The sequence below is a fragment of the Sciurus carolinensis genome, chromosome 1, assembly GCF_902686445.1.
Source record: "Sciurus carolinensis chromosome 1, mSciCar1.2, whole genome shotgun sequence".
Classification (NCBI taxonomy): domain Eukaryota; kingdom Metazoa; phylum Chordata; class Mammalia; order Rodentia; family Sciuridae; genus Sciurus; species Sciurus carolinensis.
The window spans coordinates 106,461,734-106,488,784 of record NC_062213.1 but is presented as its reverse complement, the minus strand read 5'-3'; the positions used below and the strand labels follow the sequence as shown (position 1 = coordinate 106,488,784).

The 27,051-nt window shown below is 40.7% G+C and overlaps 1 non-coding gene across 1 annotated transcript; it reads right to left on the bottom strand.

The window, feature by feature from the left end:
* Positions 1-18,767: 18,767 nt before the first annotated feature.
* On the bottom strand, positions 18,768-18,840 carry Trnaa-cgc (transfer RNA alanine (anticodon CGC)). Its single transcript has one exon. It is a non-coding gene; the product is annotated as a tRNA-Ala (tRNA).
* Positions 18,841-27,051: the final 8,211 nt, after the last annotated feature.

The window sequence follows — 27,051 nt, the reverse complement described above, 5'->3', positions numbered from 1 at the left end:
GACTTCCAGGTATTCCAGTGTTTAATGACAGACTACCCTGGTTCTCTTTGTTCTTTCTGTTCCAAATATGCAATGGAACATTTTGTCACCATCTGGGCACCCTAGGACCTCAGGGGGAGCCTCTGTGTGGCAGTGTAGGGAGTGGCCCTCAGGATGGAGACTTGGTGAGCTTTCATAGGTTTTGGTCTTCCGGTCTTTGGCCCAATAACAATGACTCAGCGACAGAGAAAGTGGAGTCATTTCTGAAACCCAGACATGCTGCTGCGGGGGCTCCTAGTTAGTGGTCAACCCAGGCAGTAGCTGGCAGGAGCTGGGCAGGAGGCATCTGTGTGGCTAAGTGGGTGGGCAAGACTGGGAGCAAGGGGCTTTGAAAAGTGACAGCCACAGTGGAAGAACCCTTCCATGTGAGGTGAGTGTGCACACACACGTGCTGATTTTCAGCTCAAGTGGGCAGGGTAATGTGGACGCTACCATCCTGGGTTTCCACACTGTTCTCTGCTGTCTGTCCACTTTGAGGCAGGCGTCTAATAGATTGCTCCTGGGACAGTCAGCCCTCCTTCTGGGTGTTTGCAGACAAAATGTCTGCTAGCATCTGGAGCCACGAGCCAGAGATGCCAACATCTCTTGGCTGGGCAAGTGGCTTTGTGGACTGTGGAATTGCAGGCCATAAAAGGAGAACTTATGAACAAACAAGGAAACCTGTCTCTTTTCTGCAACATTAAAAAAATATATTTTCAAACATGAAACCCTCACTGCTGCTGTTTTCTGGTAAACCAGCCAAATTTAACTAAATACTATCATTCCATATGTTTACATTGGGTCTGTTCTGCGGTTGCCTACCACCCCACCCCCTGAACTTCTCTAGCAAGTTCTTTTCATAGTTCTCATCTTGCATATATGCTATTACACACAGTGTTTTGGGCATTTAGATGTTAACCTATGTTCCCAGCGTGACTTTATGGAAAGAGTTTGAACTTTAGAGCCAGACAGAACCAAATTTGAATCAAAATCCAACTTTTCAGTGGCTGTGTGAGCTGGTATACTTGACTTTTCCTAATCTGGTTTTCCTTCTCTGTAAGATACAACCCTTCTTATTTCCGGTCATGGTGCTGAATAAGTGGGGCAATGCATATGATTCTAATGTGGTGTGCGGCTTGGCAGAGGGTAGGCCTTGGACTCTAATAGCCATCTATCTCTCTAACTCCAACCAGACTCCCATTCCTTAAAGGCACTATTATATCCTGTTCATTTGTGTATCAGTCTGCTCTCTGAATATACAACCCATTGCCTTGTGCATAGTGGATAGTCAAATAGTGAGTGAATTCAGTTGAAGTGGAGTGAGAAATGGACCAGGGGTAGGAGAAAGGAACATTTAATTGGGCCAGAGCCTCCCTACTGCAAGGATGGTTCAAGGACCAGCAGCATCAATATCACTAGAGGATTAAGAATGCAGAATCTCAGATCCTACACTAGACCTCTGAACCACAATCTGCCTTTTGACCCCATGTCATTTGCATGTTAAAGTTTGAGAAATTCTGGTCTAGAATATTGTGTTGATAACCATGTATTAAATAAATAAACAAAGGAGTAAGATTAGGAAGCTAGCAGGGAAATTTACTAGAACTTCACTGGTTTTATTTAGAAAGAAACATCTATTGAAAAGGACATATATTACTAAGAATTCTGGATCCCATAGCAGCTCAACTCCTATTCCACAGACCCTGTTCCTGGCTGGGATTCAATGGCTCAGCCATTGACTCCCTCACTTGTGATCCCCTCTCTCCTCCGAGCCTGTGTCTCCTATTCCCTTGTGCTTGTGCCCTGCATGTGACTGTGTTGCTTCTGCCGGCCACCTCCTCCCCTGGCCCTATTGAGACTCAGAGTCTTTGCTATGGGGTCATGTCCCAGGCATCCTCAGTCACCCAGGCTGTCTGTGAGTGCCTGTGTGGGATCATGCTCAACTCTCCACAGAACACGCATTGTTCTTATTTGGATCACTGCCCCAAGTTCAGGTTCATTAAAAACCGCCTAAGAGAATCTGGCTCTCTCACTCTCCCTTCAGGTTCAGGTGCATGAACCTCTGCTTCTCAGAAAGACAGAGCATCTCTTTGTGTCTGTCTGTCCTTCCCACTGGTACAGGCTGTGTGGGAGTTCCTGGCCTTTCTTACCTTCTTCCTTTGTCTGGCAAATGGATCAGTTACTTGAGGTCTAAACCCCACCGTTGTCTATGAAACTTGTTTTGCAATGGTACATGGGACAAAGTTATACACACTTGTCAATTCTGTCTCTAAGACATACCCCAAATCCTTTTCCTGCTCCCACCTTGATAGCTACCACTCATCTGGGAACCACCCTCTCTTGTTGTTTTAGTCAACTTTTTCACTGCTGTGATGAAAAGATCTGACCAGAATAATTTTAAAGGAGGAAAGGTTTATTTAAGGGCATATGGTTTCAGAGGTCTTAGTCCATAGAAGGCCAGCTTCATTCCTTGGGACTCCAGGTGAGGCAGAATATCATGGCGGAAAAGCGTGGCAGAGGGAACCAGCTCACATCATCAGGAAGCAGAGAGAGTCTCCAATCAACAGATACAAATACATACCCAAAGCCAAGCCCTGATCCCCACCTCCTCCAGCCACACCCTACTGCTTCCGCTACCATTCAATTAATCCCTGCCAGGGGATTAAATCACTGATTGGGTTAAGACTCTTACAAACCAATCATTTCTCCTCTGAACTTTCTTGCATTGTCTCACATGTGAGCTTTTGGGGGACACCTCACATCCCAACCATAACACTTGTTCAACAGCCACACCTCCAAACTGCACCCCTGCAAGCTATGCATTTTCCTCACATCCGGTCAGAGACTTATTTTTTTTTCATAAACCATAAATTGGGTTATGTCTTTTCCCTGCTTAAAGCTCTTCAAAGTCTCCCACTGCTCACAGAATAAAATCCAAACTCCTAGTGGCCTCCAGGGCCTCGGCGATGGGTCCCTGCTGGCTCTGACCCTCCATTGCCTCTTCCCTGTCCAGTGTGCTCCGGGTACACTGGTCTCCAGATCCTCACACCTATGCAGCCCTTTCTGTCTCCTCTGGGGTATACCCTCTTCAGACAGGCCTCCCTGTCACTCTGGCTTCAAATTTTTACCTGAAATCGCCTTTCTCCCAGTCTCCATCCATACCGATCGTCTCTCCTCTGGGGCTTCTTCCATTAGGCAGATGGACCTCCATGAAGACTTCCTAACCTCTCCAGCCCAGAATCATCTTCCATCTTAGAATCTACTATTGTCATACCAAAAAACCTCTCACTCTGTCGAAATGGATTACCACCTGCTCACCCTACACCCACATGTACCCACTTCTTGTTCTTTCTGCACTGGCCATCACAGCTTCTCCCCCAGAGGTGGAAGGAATAGCGGCTAAGTGTGCCAGCTCTGGAGCAGATGCTTGGGCTGAAATCTCAGCTCTGTCAATTACTCATGGGGTGGGTGATTTAACCTCTCTGTGCCTCAATTTTCTTATCTGTAAATCAGGGGCAATACCAGAAATTTTCTTACGTGGTTACTGTGAGAATTAAATGGGTCAAAACATAAAAAATATATAGAACATTGCTGGACACATATTAAGCATTTTGTAAGGACTGTATGAGGTAGTGCTGTCGTGTAAGTGAGGAAGAAAACAGGGACCAAAGAAATGATCTTACTCTGTGAGGTTCTTGTACAACTGGGTTTTCAACCCAGGTTTCCTCCAGACCCAGGGCATTTCCACTTCACTATGGCCACTGCCACTAAAGGCTTCTTTTGGGGCACATTCTTTTGAAGATCAGTAGGGTCTGATCATAGGTGACTCTGGTTGAGAAAGAAAAAGTAGCTCAGGCATTGAGCAAAAAAGGAAGTTCATTTAACAACTTGGGACATTCTGCTGCCTCCCTGCCCCCCAGCTGAGGACAAGAAGGCAAGGACTGCCGATGGTCCCCAGGACAGGCTCAGAGCCAGAAGACAGTCCTGCCCCAGCAAGTGATGTTCCTGGAGTTAGGGCCCCGACTCACTGCTCACATGTGTGGCCCCTTCCGTCTCAGGTAGGAGTGAGAAAGAGTTCCTTCTCCATCAGCCCAGCAGCCTGCTGACTTCAGATGGCCCTGCTCTTATTTTGGAATTTAGTCTTTTGCTATTTGTCTCACTTTAGTCTCACCTCTTCTGTTCTCTTCCATCATATTTTCCTGCCTCTCATCTTGCTCTGGAACAGCTGAAGAATCTTAGCTTCTGGGTCTGTTTCCAGCCTTCCCTAGGAGAAAGATCACCTGGGATAGGGTTAGCAGCCTTTCTCTTGGAAATTCTGATTCAGGAGGCCTGGACCAAAGTCCAGGAGTCAGTATTTTTAGCAGGTGATCCTGGTGACTTGTTTTCAGGGAAGTCTGGGAGTCACTCTCCAGGGTTTGCTCATATTCTTCCATCTCTCAGAATCTCCATGGTCCCCCTGTGCTCAGGATTCATCTCATGCCTTTGACAATGGTGACAACTCTTGTTCTGTTACTCTATGTGCATCTGGGACCCTCTGAAATCTGTAGCTTTTCTGTTGGAGCAATAGGAGATTCTCCAGAGTAGGCAGTAAGTATTTTTTCTTACATTGGAGACCCTCAATAAATGTTTGGTTGAAATGTTACTTTTTTCTCTTATTATATTTATTTTGTGTAAACATTGAAATTCTTTCACCTGAGCACCATCAAACAATTGTGAGGAAGATGCTTATAAATAGTGTAGGTTAAAAGAGGCATGCTAATTTGCAATTAGACATGTGTTATATGCTTAGAGTTTGATGAAGTTAAAATAAATGCAACCATGTCTGGTCTTGGGAATAACTTGCTACTCTCCAAAAGAGGGGATATGTGGACAGAGACAGGCTGTGTTTCTTGTCTGAAGAACTCCAATTCCTGAATCCTTCATGAATTGTGTGTGTGACCTCAGATGAGATATGTCAGCACACTGAATCTCTGCTTTTTTTTATTCTAACAAGAGGGTACAGTCTCAGTCTCACTAGGCAGTTGAGGTTAAGTGAGATATTGGGTGTGGGATCTTTTTATAAACTTTAACTGCTGTGTACATGGCAGGAGTGACTCTTTGTCATCCTTCTAGTGAGTTTTCAAGCTCACCTGCTTTTCAGTGATCCCTTACAGCCTTTCTACATGAGTCATGTGATTAGAGTTTAAAAGCAATGCTAGGAAGCCCAGAAATCTACTTCCCAGCAGGAGTCATAAAAACATACATCCTAAGTCAGACAATGGGGACCAGTGACTCAAAGCAGCCCCAGGGGAGCATCTAGCTCAGACAAAAGACTTTGAAGAGACTCCTCATGTCAGGGAGCTCTTCTTGGATGGGTGTGCCAGAAAATAGGAGCAGATCCATTCTGAGATTTAGTTTGTCTCAGAAAGAAATTCAAAAACTGGACCATATTGGGTGGATGGTTAACATCAGTGACAACAGACCAGATTTTCAGATGATGCTGATGCTTAAAATTTCAATGACAAATTGATAAAGGAGGCAAAAGAGACTGTTGTTCTGCAAATAAACTCTTGCCGAATTCGTATTTTCTAAATTTAATAAAAATACATTGCAGGCAGCAGTTTCCAGAGTCTATAACTTTGGCAGGGATGGGCTAGTACATGTGAGAAAAAAACAGCAGATTTTAGAAATCTGTACAAACACCAATAGAAATAACCTTGTAGCTTGTTGCAACGTACCTACATCATTACAGATTTTGCCCTGAACATCTCTCTTTTAAATTTGACTCCAGGAAATAGATTTGGAACCTGATCAATCCCATCCTGGACTCTGCCATCCTCTCAGAATTATAAACATAAGATTATTACAGCACATTTCCTGCATGTGTCTTCCATGTGGCTCTGGTCTCTACCTCACAATGTAGCAAGTAAACACTCCCCAAGTGTGATTCTGCTGTGTCGCCCATATGGTGTGGTCCTTGTGGTGGGGGATGGGAGCACCAGCTCAACATTTGCACTCGGCAGCCCAGTCCCTGGGAGCGTGTGATGTGACATTTGAGGGAGGGTGCCAGGAAAGTCTTCTGGTGGCAGAGGAGTCACCCTTCATCACTGCATGCATGCTTGGTTGGCATGTAGGAGCTTATAAAGAAGCGTTAGAAATATTTTTTCTTTCTTTTTTAAATACCCATTTCAATCTGTCCCATTCCTGGAAAAACCACAATCCCCGCCCCCCACCACCCTGCAGTGGTCTAAGTCCTTCGGTTTTAAAAAACACACAGCTACCCCTTGCTTCCGTGGGTCTGTTTTAAGCAGCAATTAATTTCAGGGTAATTGAGTTCAGGGCTGAGGCTTTCATTAATGTATTAGGACTTCCGGCCCCTGTGGTTTGACACCATTTAAATGCACAAATTGTTAACTTTATGAAATTTCAACAATTTTCTTCTCTCTTTCAAATCTCATATGCAACTCATTTCCCAAGGAACTGACCAAGGACCTCTGACCTGTTGCCTCAATTGCTTAAAGGCTTCCAGTTCTTTCCTTGGCCTTCTACTCTAGATATTAGAAGGTAAACTGAACTTCAAAGGGCAGCTGGCCAGATGTTGTCTTTCCCCCACAAGGGATTGACTTCCTCTCCTTTGTCTGCACTGTGTATGAAGTCAGGTATCTATTTTCCTGGACCTCAGGCTGCTCCCAGTGCTGTGCCCAGATGCCTGGGTATGGGGCTCTCTCTTGTGTATTTTGCTGGTTCTGATGCTGCAGCTGCAGGGATTGGACAAAGTTCCTTGTTTTTTGTGCTGTTCTGGTATGAGTGTGGGTGGTATGCACACATGTGCACCTGTGCAGGTACATGTGTCCTCCATCAACACCAGTACACCCCAGATCTGCACTGTCCAATATGGTGACCACAACCCACAGGTCAGGTAGCTGTTGAGCACTTGGAATGTGGCTAGTCTGAATTGAGATGCTCTGTAAGTGTAAAATATACCACCAGAGTTCAAAGACTTGGTATGAAAAATAGAATGTAAAGTATTTCAATAAGTTTTTATATTGATTTCAGGTTGGAATGATAATACTTTGGATATATTGGGTTAAAAAAATATCAATATTAATTTCACCTCTTTCCCTTTACTTTTTCAAATGTGGCTACTGGAAAATGTAAAATTACATATGTGGCCTGTCTTGTATTCTTGGACCATGTGGATGTAAATTGGTGACAGAGGCCTTAAGTCACTGAGCAGTCATGGGCTCCCACACATTTGCCCTGGTGTCTTCCAACCTTCAGACTTATACAATGAGTGAGTAGTTGGGCTTCTGTAAATCACGTTGCATAACTTGAAGCTGCAAGGACCCTCTGTGTGTCTTTAGGATCCCACCTAAAGTTTCAGGTGGCATCTCTACTCTGAACAGGCAAGTCTCCTGTGCATGTCCTCATGGACAGAATAGAGAGACTTGTGCCATGGGTCTGTGGCCAAAAGTAGGCTGTTGGTGATGGTGATGGTGATGGTGGTCCACAGTCCAATCACTTTTTTCCAAGTCTGTGATGGTCACATTGACTTGGACATTTTTAGGGAGTAGTTTAATGGGAAAAGACTTTAAAGATTATCTTACTGTATCTTTATTTTACAGAAGAGGGCACCAAGACCGAGTGGTATGGTGCTGGAGGGAGGTGATTATAAGCTTAGACTTCGTTTCAAGTTTAAATCCTAGTTCTGCTACTTCTTGGCCAGCAGAACTTGGATAGGTCTACTGGACTTTCCCACACTCAGTTTAGTTTTCCGTCTATTAGGTGAAGACCATCACACCTCTGTCATCAGATTGTTGTAAGAACGCAAGAAAAAAATACATGGAAATCACTTGGCCTATGCCTTGGCTAAAGTGAGTACTTGAAAAATAGTCATTACTATGATCATTATTCGATAACTCTTGGGAATTCCCGCAGCCGATTAGTGGCTGAGGTTGTGTTTTGAGTCCAGAGTTCCACTTCCTACTCTGATATTCCTGTGTGTTAGAGAGACTGGGCCGGCACAGCTTGTCACACGTGAAGTTGAAGACTAGGACTCAGAGATCAGTTGCGCACAGCTCCCTTCTGTGCTCCTGCAAGCTGCCTGATCTCTTCACTCGTCCGTGTTTCTCTGCCTTTGTATGAACCTTGAGGGCAGGGTCTGTGTCTTGTTCATTATCATGACCCTTTCATTCTTTCAGTGGTGTGCTGAAGACCTGCCATGTGCCAGGTGCTCTTTTGGACTCTTGGGATGCACCATGGAACCTCAACAGATCAAAGATATTCCATTCTAGCTGGGAAAGATGGGCACCATATTGGAAGGTTGTGTGGGTTTCAATTTATGCTCAGCCCATCCCCGCAGTCCTGGAGTCACTGGTGCCTCCTCCACAGTCCCTGTCACTCCTGAAGTCCCAAGGACCCACTGTGGGGACTGCTTTTGGTCCCTCCTATGGCTCATAGGCAGCTGCATCACCTTGGGTCTGCTGCCTATGTTTCACAGCTCTCATCTCCACCTTTCTCCCTGGGGCTTCCCCATGCCACTTAGGTGAGGGAGCATGTGCCAATCATGGTCTCATCATCTGGAAGTGTGGGGGTCCTAACACCCTTAGGGCAAGTTTTGACCAATGGGAGACAGAGATTGCTTTCCTTCCTCCCCTAGGCAGACTCATGATGCATTAGCTTCATGCATTTTTTCTGAAGTTGTCCTGTGGGCTAGTCTTTGACTTGTGGCAAAGCTATGGTCATTTGGAAATGACTCCCTTAGATTCGCTTTTCCCTCCATCCCTTCCTTATTGCTATTCTCTCATTTCTGCATTTCTGGTATGGCATCCTTCCCAGTTACGTGTTCTAAGAAACTGGGCCAAGGCAGCAGGGGCTAGGTGCCATGCAAAAGAAAAGGCAGAGCAGGCTGGGGAGGGATGGGGTTGCTGTGGGAGGGTCGCAGTCATTAACAGCACTGTCAGTAAGTCTTGCTGAGGAGGTGGTATTTTTAAATGAAGACTTAAAGAAGGTAAGGGAGTTAGCCATTCCAGGGAGAGGGCCTTCCTGGTGAGTTGGAGGGGTATAAGTAGTGCAAAGTTACCGAGACTTGGTCACAAAGCAGCAAGGAGACCATCGTGGCTTTGCATGGGAGAAGGTTAGAAAGGTGGCAGGGAATGGGCAGCATTTTAGGTCTTGAATTATGCTGAGTTTGGAGCAGTGGTGTGACTGGGCATCTAGCAAATGCAGGCTGCCTGGCACATAGGAGGTCCTCATTCGGTGTCGGTTGACTTAAGAGAGGCAGTTGATGTTCCACAGATCTTGTGCAGCCCCCCACTACTCCAGAGCAGCATCCCGCAGCAGAGCCCCTAGCCCTGGAGAGGGCCAGAGCTGGACTTTTACATTTTTAGCCAAGAGCTGGGAACAGATGGAAACAAAATGCCAGCATTAATCCAAAAGGCATGTGGAAGAAAGATCAAATGGGAAAGGAGGATGAATGTGTTTTCAGCAGGACTGTGTGTTTCTTTCAGGACCAGATTTGTGGGAAATCAGTGGATCCAGCCTTGTGCCTTATGGTAGAAAATGGGTTTTGCCTCCTGGAGCCTGCAGGTGGGAAAAGTACATTCATCTTTCCCACAGCATGGCAGTGAGGGTCAGGCAAATCTTGTGAGCTTTGACCCATTGGGAATGGACATAAGAATGTCTGCCATTTTGGGTTCTGTGAAATGCTCTTGGCAAGATCCTTTCAGGTTGGAGTTCTGTGGATCATGTTTCTTAGGTCCTTGGTGGTAAAGTGACTGCTGGCTCCTGTCTTAAGGGCCAACTGAGGACAGGAGGAGTATCAGGAATAAAAGCCCACAATGCACCTTTGTTTTTCCTAAGGACTTCTCTTCTTCTCCTCGACCCCCTGAGATATATATATAAACACACACACACACACCTCATGAGGTTTTGCCCATTTCCCAGATGTGCAATGGAGACCACAGGAGGTCCAGCTGCTCAAGTGGCCAGGTCCCAGTGTTATCTGACTTTTTCAATACTCAGAGAATTTATAATGGCCAGGATATGTATTTATTTTGTTTTATAATTACATTTTTGAATGTTTTCATTACCATGATAGAGTTCATAGGAGTATAGGAAGCAAGTACTTTAAAATTTAGTTAATATAAAAGCAATGGAAAACCCCATTACTACATCCTCAATTATAGAAGAGTGGGATAGTCCATTACTCAACAATTTACTGTGAGCCAGGAAAGCACCCATGAAATTCAGAGAAGTATGGAAAATAGTTTTTTTTCTATCAACTTCAGCACAATATCCCATGCCATACAGAATCGACAGGAATGTTGGATGTGGAGAAGCCCCTCTACACTAGTTGACCTGCCCCGCTCCTCATCTGTCACAAGATCCTTTTTTAAACTTGAGATGACAAGCCACACTCCACAGACCAAGTCCAGTCTGTGGCTTATTTTTATATGCAAGCTAAGAATGATTTTTATATTTTTAACCAATCTGAAAAAAAATGGAAAAGAATAATATTTTGTGACATGTGAACATTTTATGAAAGTCAAATCTTAGTGGGCATAAGTAAAGTTTTACTGAAACTGAGGTATGCTCATTTATTTATGTATTACGTGTGACTACTTTTGTTCCACATTGGCACAGTTGAGTGGTTGAGACGAAGACTGAACGCCCCACGAGACTAAGATATTTATCATGTGACCTATCATGGCAAAAGTTTGTCAACCTGTTTTAACCCTTAGAGCATCCATAAAATGTCCAGGTTGGTAAGGAAACTTCTAATTTTGAACTCTCTTTCCCTGCTCCTTTGACCACTTTACCAGTCGCTGTAGCACTTTTCTCCCGCCTTCCCCTAACTTGTTCTTCCTTCTTTCTTGGCACAGCTTGTCAGTCACTTCTGCCTGCTACTGGGTGGCAGGGAGTGGGGTTGGAGGTGAGGGATTGAGCCAGGAGCAGAGAGCATAGGGGGTGTCTCTCCAGAGCATGGGTCATCACGAGACCACCAGACGTTCCAGGCCAGCAGGAACAACTGTGCCTTATATTTTTCTGGATTACAATGTAGAAGAATTTTTGAATCATTTTCTACTTTGAGCTCTTCATAGTCTGTCTGGTTTCAGGAAAGGAGGGGGTTTGGTGGGGAAAATTTAACCTATCCTGACACAAATGCTTTCCTCCTGCAGGGGATGACAATTTATATTGTGGAAGGTATGTCAAAGGTCACACTTTTACTGTCAACCCATCCATTTCTGTGAACATAGCCCAAATATGACAGCTTCTTTGGCTTTGGGAATTCTATTCCCTCTGTGTGGGTTCTGCCCCTCATCTCACCTGTGTCCTCTTCTTTAATGGGCTCTCAAGTCCCATCTCCACCAGGACACTTTCCTAGGCTATGTCTGTAGCAAGTTCTCTTCCAGTTTAATTATTTCCTTTCTATTTCTCACTAGACTCTTGGGATCATTAGAGTTGGTCCTGCCATCTGGTTCCCATCTCCTTCCTCTCCACCCCAGATCATCATCCTGGTCCTGATTCAGTGGTCTCCTGAACTCTTAGAGGTGACCCTTAACTGCAGTCAGGCTTGTCCCATTCAAATCTTTCCTCTACAGGGCCCCAAGGGTTTTGTCTAACACACAAATGTGGCTACTTTAGCTCCCATCTGCCTAGTTTCAAATCCTTCCTTGTTCTGTGAATAAGGTACAAAACCTCACATGAATAGGTTCCTACCCACTTCTCCAACCTCATACCCTGCGCTTCAGATTCTATGTTCTGGCAAAACAGAACGTGTGGTTGTGGTTCTTTAATACATTGTCTGGGATGCTTCACTCTGTTCCACCAGGTCCTTTATTCTAACTTGCTCTTGCTTGTACTCAAGGCTCAGCCCAGGGCCACCCCCTCCAGAATTCTTCCCAGTCTTCCCTCCTCTTGCCCAACTCAGCTGGATGAGGTGTTTCTCTATCTATGCTCCCATAGGCCTAACTTTATTGTTACACTCTCCCCACTATATTGGGTTTATCTGTTTCCATGATTGTTTCTTCCCCACTGAGCATAGTAAGGACTGAGTCCTATTTAGCTTTATACCTCTAGTTCTTCTTTTAGTTTCTGGCTTATAGGAGGTACTTAATAAATGTTTATTGAGGATGTAAAGTGACTGACAATAAATCCCTTTAAGGTAAGGTAGAGTTTTGTACATGTTTATATCCCTAGGACTTGACTCAGTTCCTTTTTGCTGCTGATCAACATGATTCCAGGTTACATTTCTTTGTTTTAAAGATGCCACTGCAGACTCTTGGCCAAACCCGTGCCTCACAGCAGATCCAGCAATGTCTGCCTGCCTCCAACACTCTCCTGGTTCACACTATATAATAATGATGATCAAAATAATTACAGGCAGAGTGGTTGCTATGGGTACCAGGTGTCTAACACATAATAGCTAATTCCCAGCACAATCCTGCAAAGTTAACATTATTCTCAACCAAGGAAACTGAGGCACAGACACATTAAATGACTTCCCCCAAATCAAACAGCTAGTGATTGCAAAATTGTGATTTGAATCCAGGTCTGTTCAGCTTCGAAGACCTTCATCTTTCTATGTTACTCCTTTTTCCTAACTGTAATTATATTTTAGCAATAACCACAAAACTACAAAGTGACAGTTTATGGCTTAGAAAAAAGAAGGAAAGAAAGAAAAAAGGGAAAGTGCAGCCACAACCCTGCCACCTGAAAAAAATAATCCAGCTGTTTTAGTTTGCTCATGTTCTCCTGTGCCTGCCCACATGGGTATCAAGTGGACAGTACACATGCCAGTGGTGTTTGGTTCCCTTTCTCTTCCCCACCCCCTGCAACATTACATCAAAAGCATTTTCCAATGTCTGGTCATAGTCTTCATAAATGTAATTTTAATGACTTGCACTTCATTTCTGATCTTTGTGTTAATAATAAGACTCCCAGCTCCATTGGCTCCCTGTCCCTTCCCCTTTCTAGTCACTGTTCTCTAAGTGCATCTGGCCCTTATTGAAGGCAGCTGTGAAGAGAGTGCTGGACTTGGTGCCAGAAAAGTTGGACTGAGTCCCAGATTTGACAGTAACTAGTTGTGTGACCTTGGGCAAGTCAGGTTCATTGATTTCAAGCTCCTCCTTGGTCTGTGAGCACCTTTAGGGCAGGGATTGTTGTATTTCTCCTTTGTAGGCCTTGCGGCTGGCACAGAGCATGAGATCACTAAACGTTTGATAAAAGCTCTCAAATTTCTTTCTGTAAAATAGCCTATTCCATAAAGACACGGTAATTAAACTAGTCTTTATACATACACACAAACATACATTTACCACACATACACACACACACACACACAGGCACACACATACATGCTCTGCAGTTATAAATCGTTATATAAATATAAGTTGGTATAACAGTTATAATTGCTGAGTTTATACAATTCACATAAAAAGTCTATTCGATTATCTGGAAGAACAGCAAGACTCCTGACTGAACATTACATCTTTCATCCAGATGTTTGGAATTCTGCAGGCACAGTAGACCACAGACTCAAAGGAATCATCATTCAATGTTTTTGTTGAGCTGTCTGTATTTCTTCATCCTGACGTTGTCTGCCTTGACAACAGAGATTCATGTGCTTAACTTGCTGGGTACAACACCTTGCTCAGCCAGGACCTTAATAAGTGCACTTTGGTGTGATTAAAACAAGGAATGTGGAATGTTAAAAGTTCAGGTCCAAGAAACATAGTAGTTTGCAAGAACTCATTCTAGTGGTTGCAGTTCTTTGCCTGGGGGAAGAAACTGCTGGAATTGGTTGGGTTTATCCAGAAGGAAACAGATCAACAGTGGTGGTGGTGGGGGGGTTTCATTCTTCCCTAGGTATAAGGACAATGATCTTACACAAACAAAAGGAAATAGTCCAGAGGCTTGTGAAACAAGTTCTATCTCATGTCTCTTTATGATGATCTTTTTTTCACTACAAAGTCCTAAGAGCCAATTTTCCCTCATCATCTACATAATATCAGCATTGTAATTCTCAGATTAGCAAAGATTAAGTTGTTTTCAGGGCTGATTGACTCAAAATACCAGAAACATGTTGGTTTGGTTATGCATAACACTCAGAGAGAAGATGAAAATTCAAAATAATTATGTACCTAGAAAAACTGAACTTAAAGATCAAAGAATAAACAGAGATAAATCATAGTTATTTCAAAAGGTACCTCTTCTGCTTAAGTGGAAAACTGAACCAGGCTTAAGTGGCACAGTGAAAATGTTTTCTTGAGGGTTAGAAAATGAATTGTTTATAAAATCACCATATCTTTCTTGTGTAAAGTCTCCCAGGTATGTAATTTTAAAATACTGTTTAATATGACTAATGTAGATGAAAAGCAATGTAAGAGTGTGCTTCTAGTAATGAGAGTAGCTTGCATCATAATAACTTCCCTACAAATAACAGGGATACACTTTGAATAAAATAACCACTTAAAGGTACTGAAGAGTGACCAAAAGAAAGCAGAAACTACATGGATGTCAACTTAGGAAAGAGAGCAACTGAATGGGATTTACACACCTGAGCATACAACCCAGTCTACATGGTGCAGGATGACTGGGACTCAAGCAGAGAGCTCCAGTCTTTGTCATGAGGTATCAGAGGACAGGGCTTGGGGCTGCCTAGTGGCTACAAATTAGGGAGAAAATCATGAGAAGAGTCTCAGAAGGGGGAACTCAAATTTCTCATGTATATATTTTACCCAATTATTGACTAATTATTAATTTATACAACTGTGGGAGAAATTCCAGAACTAGGTGGAAAACAATAGTTGGAAAAATGAAGGAACTAAACATACACTTCAGCTGCTGCCAACTCAGGAGCAACAGACATTGGGGCTTGAATCCAGTCAAGTTACTAGTCTTCCATAAGACTTTTTGCAAAGGAAAATAACATTCTACAGATATTTTGTAATGTATCGTTACAATTTTTATGCAATGAGAAAATCACTAGATATGCAAAGAGTTGACTTTCTCATAGACAAAAGAAAATAAAACAGCCAATAGAAATAGATTTTGTGAGATGACTCAGATGTCAAAATGATGAAACAAGAACTTTAAAGCAGCAATTATAAATATACTCAAGGACATAAAGGAAAATGGGGACTCTCAGCAAAGAGTTGCAAATTCTAAAAAGAGTATCAAGTGGAAATTCTAGAATTGAAAAGTACTATATTCGATTGAAAAATTCAGTGGACACACTTAAAAGATTGAAGATGGCAAAGGAAAGGATTACTAAATTGAATATAGATCAATATAAATTGCCCAATGTGAACTACAGAAAGAAAAAAGGTTAAAGAAAAATTAATAGAATCTCAGTCATCTGTGGGGAAATATCAAGTGGTCTAACATATGTGTAATCAGAGACCACTTGGAGAGGCAGAAAAAAAAATTGCAGAAATAATCCCAAATTGGTGAAAGAATATAGCCTTATCATAAAGCAGGATCAAACAAATCAGGGATTTTGGGAATAAAAGATAAGAGTTTATAGTACTAAAATTAAAAATAAATAAATGCTGTAACTGGAATTCTATATACAGCAAAAATTTACTTCAAAAATGGAGGCAAAATAAAGATATTCTCAGATAAAGAAAACATGAGAGATATCAATTGCAGTAGACATGACTGTAACAAATCATAAAAGAAATTTTTCAGACCAATGATTTAGATCTATAGAAAACAATGAAAGGATCTCAAAATCATAAATATGCAAGGAATATAAAATATTTTTCTTTCAATTTCTTAAAAAAAAACTCCTCATTTTCAGCCATGATGGAGTAACAGGAACTAGATTTATTTTCCCTCTATAAATAACTAGAAAACTGAATAAATATATGAAAGCATGTTTTCAGCAATGGATAACAGGTGCATGAGCCTGGGATCCTGAGAGAAGGGAAATATCAGAGGTCAAATCTGTGAGTGCTGACTCTCTGCTTGAAGCCACATTCTAAACCAAAGCATAATGTAATAGTCTTGGCAGGCGACGATACAGAATTCGGAGCTCAGGGAAGCCTTGAAGTGGAATTTGCGGATGTTACATAGAAAAATAGAACCAGCAATTTAGGTAGGTGTTCAATTGAGTCTGTACATATGTAGAGTGAAATTCCACAAGGACAGGCCAAAGGAAGATTGTGGAGCTATACATTGAACAATGATGGGTGTTCACACAGATCTGGGAGATAATTGTGTTCCTACCAGCTAGAATACAGAGTCCTTATTAATCACGGTGAGCACAAAAAAAGAGAATCCTGAGGGGTTGTATCTTATGAGTAAGATGATAACATTTCTCCAGAAAGGCCTATTCTAGGCTCATGCAAATAAAATGCTTAAAAACAAGTTCTGAAATAATTAGGATCATCTAAATAACAACTTCCTGCAAAAATAAAGCACAATCCTTTATTTTAAAGTCAAAAATTGAGACAACATAAAATTAGTAATATCCAATAAGCAAGTAAATAGTTTTAGACATAACACAAAGAAGGAAAATGTGACCACTAATGAGAAGTAAAATCATTCAATAGGAATGAAGCTCGAATTGAAAATAATAATGGAAATTAACAAACAAATGAACATGCAAAAACAGTTCTTTAAAATATGTTCAAGCATTTTAAGGAAAGATAGTGAAAGGTAAAATAGTATAAAAAAGAACCACTTGTACTTTTAAAATGGAAGAAGATATGAAATGAAAATTTACTGGATGAAATTAACAAAAGATAAAACACGGCAAGTGAACTTGAAAACAGGTAATAGAAATGAATCAGTCTGAAGCACAGAGAAGGAAAGGGAACAAAAAAGAATAGTGCCTTTATGATATGTGGAACAACATCAGTTTACTGAAAAATAAATATAAAGATGATATATTTGTACCCAATCATATCAATAATAACATTAGATATAAATGGTATAAACATTTCAGGTATAAAGCAGAGATTATGAGACTGAATAAGAATGTAAGACCTGAACATGTACTGTCTGAAAGGAACTTAAAATAAATCAATTAATAGTAAAAGAATGTAATAAAATATTATATGCTATAGATCCCCCATACATTGCTGGTGGAAACAGAAGATTATACAGCAACTCTGGAAAAAGAACATGGCAGCTTTTTATAAAATCAAACAATCTAATGAAGAGTTATCCACATAGCTAACAAAATGCTCAATAAAGGAAAGATAAAATTTTCCTCTCAACATGGTAAGCCAGACAAATATGTACATCTTCACTACTTCTTTACAATATTTTTCTGGAGGCCATAAGTGGTAGAATCTTGTATATGAAAAATCCTAAATAAATCTACAAAAACGTTGCTAAAAGTAGTGAGTTTAGCAAGACCTTCAGATTAAAAATTAATATGTAAAAATTAATTGTAATTTTATATACTAATAATTAAATTGGAAAATGAAGTAAAAACATTACTGTTTACAGTAATATAATTTTTAAAAACCTAGGAATAAATAACAATTACAGGCCTGATTTGTACAATGAAGACTAAAAATATTGCTCAGTGCAATTAAAGAAGACCTAAATAAATTTAGAAATAAACCATCCTCCTGAATTGGAAGATTTAGGTTTTTAAAATGGCAGTTCTCCCTACATCAATCTTAGATATAATAACATTTAAAAAAAAATTCCAACATGAAAATTTTAAATTATATAACTTAATTGTAATATTTTAGGGAACAGCAAAGGACTCAGGCCAAAATATTTTTTAAAGGGATAAATTTAGAGAATTAAACTACATGATTTAAAGACATAATAAAGTTATCATAAATAAGACTGTGATTATCAATAAGGATAGATACATACAAATGGGACAGAATGGAGAATCCTGAAACAGATTCACTCATACATGGTCAATTAATTTTCACTGAAGTTACCAAGATAAGTCAATGAGAATAGGATAATTTTTTCAACATTGTGTTGGAACAACTGGGTATTCATTTGGAAAAAAACAACTTTAATATTTAATTCAGTCTTCATAAAATATCTTGAAAAAAATCATAGATCTAAAGTTAAATATTATAAAATTTCTACAAGGGATATGGGAGAGAATCTTTGCAAACCAGAGATGAGCAAGAATTTTATGAACAGAATTTAAAAAACCCTAAATGTAAAATTTGTTGAAAATTATTTAATTTTCATAAATATTAAAATTTTTGCTCTTTGTCACCAATAAGAAAATGAAGAAAAGCAAAACAGAATTAAAGAAAATGTTTGTCTCACATGTATGTGAGGAAAAAATCTATCCGAAATCTATGAAGAATTGTTACAATTCTATAAGAAAACATGCAGTCCAATAGAAATTTTAAAAAGTACTTCACAGAAGCAGATTAACAAATAGACTCCAAGTCAAAGCATGTGATCAGGGAAAAATATTTTATAATGAAAAAAGGAGGATGCCATAATTTAAATCATGAGGAAAATATAACAACTATAAATAAGTATTCACTTAATGGCAGAGATGTTAAATTTATGAAGTAAAACAAACAAACAAACAAACAAAAAACAGAACTAAAGGAACATAGAGAAGTCCCCAAGTTAGATGGAGTGTTTATTTATTTTAGTTTTTATTTTTACAGACTGCATTTTGATTCATTCTACACAAATGGATACAACTTTTTGTTTCTATGGCTGTGCTCAATGTAGATTCATACCATTCGTGTAATCATACATGCACATAGGGTAATGATGTCTTTCTCATTCCACCATCTTTTTTTTTTTTTTTTTTTTTTTGGCAGTGCTGGGGATTGAACCCAGGGCCTTGTGCTTGCGAGGCAAGCACTCTACCAACTGAGCTATACCCCCACCTAGATGGACTAATTTAAGAGTCCTCACTCTGCATTCCTTACCTTACGACATTTGCAATATACATTTGTCCTGGAGCAGTGTCATTGTCCTCAGGGAATGTCAGGTACTTGGGTAAAATGAAAGGAGATCTGTGGGATGGGCTGAAAACGATATTGGGGATTCTTTGAGCAAACTTCATCAGTCACTCAACAAATATGTACTGAGCTTCATACATGTTCCAGAGATCCACTGGAGGTGGCAATCTACAGGCAGTAATCCACAAAACTCTCTGGTTTATGGTTTAATGGAATGCACAGGTGAGTAAATCTTTGAGACTCAGTTTTCCTATATCGAGAGTGTGTAACAGCAATATCATGGAAACATCATAAATGGCCAGCAACCTGTGAGTATACAACTACATTGTAGTTAATCATGAAATTTTATATAGCAGTGAAAACAGGTGAACTGAGGTTACATTTATTAGTAGGGATGAGTAAGTGAAAAGAAACAAATTGGAGAAGATACCATTATTAATTTGATTATTTATATAAAAATTTTAAATATGCCAAGAAAAAATAGATTATGGATACATATATGTATGTTTTATTTTATATTAAAAGCAAAAATTATACATGGGAATGAGATATCAAATTTGGAAAAGAATCTGAATTTTTGCACTTAAAAAAGGGCTCTTGAAAATTAAGAATATGATAAATTAAAAATTTGTTACAAAAATGAGAAGATAAAATTGAAGACATTTTATAGAAACTCTAGCAAAAAACCAGAGATGAAAAATAGAAGGAAAGGGATATAAAATTAGAAGAATCATCCAGGAGGTCTAGTAACCAAATAATAGGAGCTCAAGAAAAGCCAGGGAAAACTAGAGAGGAAAGTATCAGTAAAATAAAATTTACTAGAACTGAAGGTTATGAATCTTCAGAGACCACCCAGGGCAAGGATTAAGAACATACCTGTATCAAAGCACATGCATGTGAAATTCTAGACTATTGCTGAATTTTTCAGGGTTATTAATGAAGTGTGCTACAGCAGAAAATCCTTAAAAATCCTAATGGTTTGACAAAACCAAAGTTTATCTTTCGCTTACACGAAATCTAATGTATTTCAGGTGGTTGTACTACACCCTATAAATAGGCCACTTGGATGTGTCACCTGAGATAGCTGTGGCAAGGGAAAATAGGATTAGGGGGAAGCACACTGGTTTTTAACTTCCTTTACTTGGAGACCACATGGGTCCTTCTTCCCTCAGGTCACTGGCCAGAACTTGGTCCCAACCTAACTATAAGAGAGTTGGGAGACTTATAGGACAGTACCAAATACATGATGATGATTTGTGTATCAATAAATAGTTACAAAATGAAGATCCTACACATTTTCAGAGAAAAACAAACTGGTTACGAACAGAGGACTAGGAAACAAAATGGCTTTGGATTTCTTAGTGGCAATATCAAAAGTTAGGAGACACTGGAGTAATGCTTTCAAAATTTTCAATTAAGCAATTTATACTTAGAATTCTATACCCAAACTATCTATCAAGGGTCAGTGCAGCATTGAGACATTCCAGATCTTAAACAATTTACCTTTCATATGTCCTTTCTCAGGAAGCTACCAGAAAATGTGCTCCATCAAAGAGAGAGAGAAAACAAAGAAAGAGGCAGATAAAGGATCCAGGGAAAATGAGATTTAATATAGCAGACAGGTGAGGAGAATGGTCAGGATTATGGTGGAGGGTAATTCCTTGATCCAGAAGCTGGAGCGACTCCAGGAGAAAATTCTTTGAGAAGATGTAATTGACAAACCACCTGAATGTATTGGGAGAAAATTTAAGCAACCGGCAACGAGTTACTTGGGAAAAGAAGAAAATGTGACTAAAAATAATTATTAAATCCAGAGAAAGCAAAATATGTGCAGTGTGAAACTTCAATGAGCTTACTATTCAACACAGTTGTGATCTCATCAAAATCACGCTTGAGGCATATTGGGAGTTCCAAGGGGGAAGAACGAATTAGGGGAATTTGAGGGGAAGGGGAAGAAAAGGAAGTCAAATGTTATCTTTTATTGGAAATTAGTTGATCATTTCTAAAACTGAGAAAATAGAAATAGCAGCACAATATTAAGAGGTAAACTGGGTTGGGGTGGTGCATGCTTGTAATCCCAGCAGCTTGGTCCGCTGAGGCAGGGGGATCACAAGTTCAAAGCTAGCCTCAGCAATTTAGCGAGGCCCCAAGCAACTTAGTGAGACCTGTAAGGAAATCCCACGGAACCACCCCAGACACAGGAAATCACATAAGGGAGTTTATTAAACAAAAAGGGTGTCTCTCAGCAGGGTAAGAGAGAAAATGAGAGGAAAAGAGAAAGGAAAGAGAAAGGGCGTGCGCTAGAGAGAGTGTGAAAGCCAGGAGGATCGAGAAAGTGAGGCGGAGAGACAGAAGGATGAGAAAAGATGGCGGGGAAGCTATAGTAAACAGTTGAATCCCGCAGGGCTAACAGGGGACCAATATCGGAGAAGGATATTTGCAAGCTGACTGATGAACCAATTGCTAGCTAGGAAGTTCACAGATTGACAAGTGGTTGGGAGCCCAGGAAAATGGCTGCACCTGATGGGTGGGGGAGCAGCTTTATACATTACAAGACCCTGTCTCAAAATAAAATAGAGAAAAGGGCTGGAGAGGTGGTTCTGTGGTTAAGTGACCCTGGGTTAAGTTCCTGGTACCAAAAAAAAAAAAAAAAAAAAAAAGGAAAAAGAAAGAAAGAGCTAGGAAGTAAATAGCCAAAGAACTAGTCATTTAAAAAAAAAAGAAAGCAAGGGTTTACCTCTGGGAAGAAAGAAATGTGGGTGGGGAGGCTGAAGACTACTGTTAATCAACTTTAATCTAGTTGATTCTTAAAATTATGCGCTTATGCGCTATATCGCTATATCACTCTGATAAATTAAAATATTATAAAAGAAAAGTCAAGTTTTAGAAGGATAGGTATAGTGTGATACAATATTTGTAAAGGCCTTTACACTGTATTTTATAGGTATATACACATGTGTGAATGACTGGAGAAAGACTAGAATATACCTACCAAACTGGAAATGGGGTTACCTTTGGAGAGGTGAGCCTAGTATTTATAGCCTGGGTTAGTTTTCAGCAGAGAATTTGACTTTATTGTTATAAAAATGTATTTTTTATATGTGAAATTAAGCATGCATGAAAGACAAATAAAGACAAAATTGTGCCTTAGATCAAGAATACAATGACCTAATTAAAAAAAAAAAACACTTTGAACTTACCCCACTTTTGTAGAATTGGCTGTGAAGATGTCAACAGGGAGGACCAAGTTGAGTGGAAAAGCAATTTTAAGGTGTGTGAGCAGAGATGTCACCAAGTGGGGGCAATGCAGGAGAACTTTGCTTAGTGTAGCTGTGGATAAGTGTGTACCACTAATCTCATCCAAGGCTCACAGAGAATTGGCTGTGAAGAGAGATTTGCACATTTTCAATTAGAAAGTCCATTTAGGTGGAAACTTATTATTTCTGTCCCCATATTCTCCTCTTAAGAGAAAGAGGAGACACAGCAGGTGGGTGTGGGCTTGCCCAGTGTCCAGTGTCAGCAGGGGATCAGGAAGGCTGTGAATTGCCCAGGTGTTTGCTCTCTGCTTAACAGCTCTCATTAATGAACACTCAGGCAAATGGACCTGAAGTTGAATTCTGAGTACCCACTTAGGGGTTGTATAATGGTGGCAAGTTTCAAAACTTGTCTGAGCTTCAGCATTCCCACTTGAAATAGTAATAACACATGTAGAAGAATCCTCAGAGACCATGTGCTAGATGCCTGGCACGTAGGAAGCCCTCAATAAACATCAATAATAATCAGGAAGTCAAACCTTTCACCTGCCCTTCATCTTCCTTCAGAAATCAAGTGGCATGCTCCAGATCCAAGTTGATAAGCTTGAAGTCAGCTGTTGTTTTGAATTATCCATTCTACTGTAGAAACACTGACTCTAGAGATTAATGATTAATTATCTTTGGATGTTCAATGTAGTATTAAACTTCTTAATTTTGATATATTTCAGGCACACCAAAAATATAAACACTATTACAACAAACATCTCTCTACCTACTAACTTGATCAAAAGATAGAACATTTCAGGATCAGTTGAAAGCTCCCAAGTTCACCTTCTACTTCCTGTGCCTCCCCAGAGGTGACTGCATTTCTAAATTTGGTTTGTCATTTCTGTGCTTTGCTTTACTACAAAGAGATACATCCACAATCTATTATGATGCACATTTAAAAATTTTACACAAATAATTCCAGTTTATTTGTTTTTCATTTGTTTATCCCTGTTAATAAACGTAGTTCCATTTCATCAGTTTTCACTGCCATAAAAAATTTTTTTATGATTAACCACAATAGAGTTGTGTGCTCACAGGTTGCTGGCCATTTATGATGTTTCTTTGTTGTTAGTGTTACCCACACTACATAAACAGGAAGTCTGAGTCTCAGAGTTGTACTCACCTGTGTGTACCATTAAATGGTAAACCCAGAGATCAGATTCCTTTGGATTGCTGCCTCCAGGGAATCTCTGGCACTTGCATGAAATTCAAGGCCTATTTGTTGAAAAACTACAGTTTGCTCAAAGATCCCCAGAGTCATATCCAGCCCCAGCCTGTAAATCTCCTTCTTTCATTTTACCCAAGCACCTGACATTCCCTGAGGCCAAAGACACTGCTGCGACAGTACTGCAGGGCAGTACACCTTGTAAAATGTAAGGTGAAGAATTCAGATTGAGGAATTCCTTTTCCTTCCTGTGTGTGATTGACCTCTGTCATTGATAGGGTTGCCCCTGCAGTAAGTCTGCATTTTGACAGGACAGTGGTGAAAGCAAGGAGACTGTTGAGAGGGACCTGCTTTATCAAGATGGACCTCAGATGACTCTGGCTTTGCCTTGGTTCCTGGATGCCTGCCCACTTCTCCTTCTCCTGATCGTGGCCACTGCCTGATGCTCACCTTCCATGCTAACCCAGTTTATTTGTACAGACTATAGGGGAGGTTTTCTGTCCAGGCAGCAGCTCCAGGGAGTGGTAGGTTCCCAGCAACTTAGAGTGGAGGGGCGGGGTGGGGCTGGTACTGTGTTTCCAGGTGGAGCTAGTTCTGGGACATGTGAAGGCTTAATTCATTCACCCAGAATTAAGTACCTCCTTGAACTGGCCAATTAACAGTCTTGTTTACAGTTGCTCCAGTCCTGCTGGGACCCTGGGTTTCACGGGCACCCTGCCTCCACCTCCCCCATGAGGGGCCTGGGCAGCTCACTGCAGGCTGGTGCCCTTTCCGTGACATGCCAGGCTGGGATGGTGTCCTTTGTGGAAACCTCTTGAGTGCAAATGGCCCCTTTATGACAGAAACACCACAAGAACATTCCCCAAGGGTGCTGTTTGCTGTGGTGGTTTGTCTACAGATTTTCCCACCAGGATCCTGGAGCAGGTCCAGTTTGGAATTGCCCCTGTCATGAGAAGGGAACAGATGACCGGGGAATGAAGTAATTAGCCCTTCCCCCTTCTCTTTTCAACTCTTTGATTTCAGAGATTCTGCACTCATTGTAAGTGGTCAGGAGTCCCGTACCACCCTTTTGAACTAGGCATATGTGGGACTGAGAGGTCTTTTGGGCACTTAAAAGCAGCAACAAATAACCCACAAAACTACTATCTGCAGCTTGAGCAACCCTTGCTGTGAACCTCCCTGGAGCATGGCCAGGAAAACAACTCAAGTCAGCCTCCAGAATAGGCTGCTAGCAGGCACTTTCTTAAAGAAGAGAGAGAGAGAGAGAGAGAGAGAGAGAGAGAGAGAGAGAGAGAGAGAGAGAGAGAGAGAGAGAGAATCCTCCCAGAAGCAATAAAATTTGAATAATATTTATAGAATACGTTTTTACTCTTGCTCACTTTGCTCAAATCTAATTATCTGTGAAAATTATGTTATCAACTGACAAACAGCATGGCTGTCAAGAAATTCATCACCATTTCCCTCCCCAAAGTGCCTGATTTCAGATTCCAATGAGGCCTCTGCTGTGTTGATTTTGTCTTTCCCAAGGCACAAGGATGCAGGCCTGTGAGGCCTGAGGAAGGCTCCTTGGAAGGGTGGTCCCCTGTTAATCCTTGTATTTTCTTTAGTTTTGTTTTGAAACTGGGGATCCAACCAAGGGGCCCTCTACTGCTGAGTGACATCTCCAGCCCCTTTTATTTTGTTTTTAAATTTTGAGACCGTATCAGTGTCTCAGCTAATGTGCTGACACTGGTCTTGAACTTGTGGTCCTCCAGCCTCTACCTCCCAATTTACTGGGATTATAGGCATGTACCATCATGCCTGGCTACTCTTTGCATTTTCTAGAAGGCCTTTCAGGGCAAACAGAGAAGATAGAGCACCTTACTATGCACTTCTGCTCATGTTGGGTCCTTTGAACCTCAGTACAACCCTTCTTTTTCTGATTCTGGAAGGTTTGAGATGAGGAGATGACTTGCTCAGGGACTGGCAGTTGCTTCTGGTTTTATGAAGCCAAGTTCATGTCCTTTACTACCCTTACAACTACTTATTCATTGTTCATTTGACAACTTAATGAGAGGAGTTAATAAAAGATTCCACAGAATTATGTCCTGCCATCTTAGGCTTGCGCTTTGCAAACCTGATCTCTGGACTAATTTCCAACAGACCACTCAATATCTTTGTTGGATATCTAGGAGGTTTCTCCAATTTGACAAGGCCAAAACGGATTCTTTGAATCCATTCCCACAGTTTTCTCTGTTCTGTAAATAGTCCCATCACACACCCATTAGCCCAAGCCAAATCTCATTCATCCAAACTCCTATTGAAAAATAGAATAAAACCAGTGGACTTCTGTCGTCTCCACTGCTGCCATCCCAACTCTTTTTCTGTCTCTTACCATGATTCCTGCCTATTCATTGGTCTTTCTATATTTACTTTTGCCCTCAATTAGCATCTCCATTTTCCAATACCAAATCAGATAATGCAATTTCTTGCTCAGAATTCTTCAATGGCTTATCCCTTCAATTAAAATCCAACATCCAATAAGGTTTCCTTACCTGACCCTCATCCCACATCCATCTCCCATCACGCACCCCCTCCAGCTGCTCTGGCATCCTCTTTAGTTCTTAAACATGCCAAGCCTGCTTCCTCAGGGTATTTGCTAACCCTTTTATCCCTGATTTTCATGTATCTGGTTCCTACTTGTCATTCAGATATCAACTTCATTGTCACTTCTCAGACCATTGAATTTAAAGAAACACCTTATTCATTTCTATTACATCATACCCCTGTCTTAATTATTCTTTATAGTATATATTACTCTCTGGTTGTTTTGTATACTTACATATTTATATCCCCCTAGATAGTAGATCTGGACTAGTCTTTCTTATTATCTCCAACACCTAGAATAGTTGTTCCTGATACCTAGAATGATGCATGGTATATAGTAGGTTTATCATAAATATTTGCTGATTGAGTGAGTGAATGCTTTTGTGAGTAGTTACAACAAATGTTTCTGGGAAATTTTTGTAGGTGGCTTTTATGGCCTGGTCCCCAGAGGCAGAGATATACACTATTGTAGGTTATCCACATCTGGATAAAAAAGTTGACAATTCCAGATAGCAATTCTGCATTCATGGAAATTAATCTAGTTGATGTTAGAGGTACAAGTAGACCCCAGGTATATTTTTCATGAGACTACTACCATCTTTATCTTGCTCTGCTTCCACAATGCCAAAGGCTTGCGGTGTGAATAGTGAAACCTTCTTCATCTTCCTCAAGTACAGATATTTCTCTAACTAATTCAAATAATTCACTCTTTTAATTAATTGTTCATGCATTCATTCATCAAACATATACTCAGTGTTCAGTATTTACAAACGTTTTGCTCTGATGATGGAAGAGGTCATGTGTGAACTGATCTTTCTGAGAAGAAAAAGCACTGACTGATTGCAAGTGTCTGGAAGGGTTTTGGTCAACCAAAGGAATGCTTGACCAAAGAGATGAGCTAGCTCCGGTGAGGCTAGCAATTGGCTTCTGGGAAGGATGCTCAGATCCACTGCCCCACAGAATCTCTCTCACTCTATTTGTCTTCTAGAGTTACATGGTTGCTGTGTGCAGATCTATGGACTAGCATGAAACCCCTCTCCCATGGACTCCCAACTTCACCACCTGGGTTCTAGCTATAACT